This window comes from Arachis ipaensis, chromosome B06, assembly GCF_000816755.2.
Source record: "Arachis ipaensis cultivar K30076 chromosome B06, Araip1.1, whole genome shotgun sequence".
Lineage (NCBI taxonomy): Eukaryota > Viridiplantae > Streptophyta > Magnoliopsida > Fabales > Fabaceae > Arachis > Arachis ipaensis.
Genome location: NC_029790.2, coordinates 7606696 through 7607682, shown reverse-complemented (window position 1 = coordinate 7607682; position 987 = coordinate 7606696).

Genomic DNA, 987 nt, shown 5'->3' with positions numbered 1-987 from the left:
TTAGCCTTCCTCTTAAAAAATGCATCAATTCTTTGATTTTTTATTATTATTTTATATAAAAATTTGAATATATATCCTGTAGAATATGTAAAGAAGAAATTAGAAGGACAAATATTAAAATTTATAATATTTATTAAATTTTTTTATCAATTTATACAAATACAATAATATTAATATTTATTGAATATTCTATTATTTTTTATCATATAAAAAATTAAATTAAATAAATAGTAAAATATAAAATAATATTAAATTAAATAAATAAAAAATATCTAATTTTTTATATTTGAACTTAAAGATAGAGAGAGTGTTGTTTATTGAACTTATTAGATACTTTAAGTCATAGTAAAGTATTTAAATCAATTGAATTATTTTTTATCTTTTGAAAAAGTACTACTAAGTTTTTTATAAAAAGTTTGGGGGGCCATGGCCCCCCTTGTCTGAACTAAACTCCGTCACTGGTTTATTGGGTCGTCGTTGTTGTTTAAGTTGTATTAGGCACTCTTAATTTGAGTAATGTAAGGTTGGTTAAGTCAATGAATGTCGACATGTTTGTTTAGTGTACTAAATTCATCTGAGTAAGTCCATTTATTTTATATGTTTAATTGAATCACTTTTATATGTTTGTTTATGTATTTATACTACCTAATATGTAAACCTTGGGAAGCTAGGGGGTTTAAGTTGAAGCCATTCTTTTCATAAACCGTGGGAAGCTAGGAGGGTTTATGATCAATGAATTCTCTTCATAAACCGTGGGAGGCTACCACGGTTTATGCCTAATGTGTTCCAACCATAATCCGTCCCTGGTAGCAACGGTTTAGGTAGAAATTAGAAACCGTGGTTGGCTACCACGGTTTACATAATAATAAAAATGCACATGCGCGTAACAAGTTTTCATTTCGTGCATTTAGGTAAAGGATTCACTCAATTTATTTATTTGGGTAAATTGCCCTAAACATAATTTTGATATTAGTATTTTTTAATAAT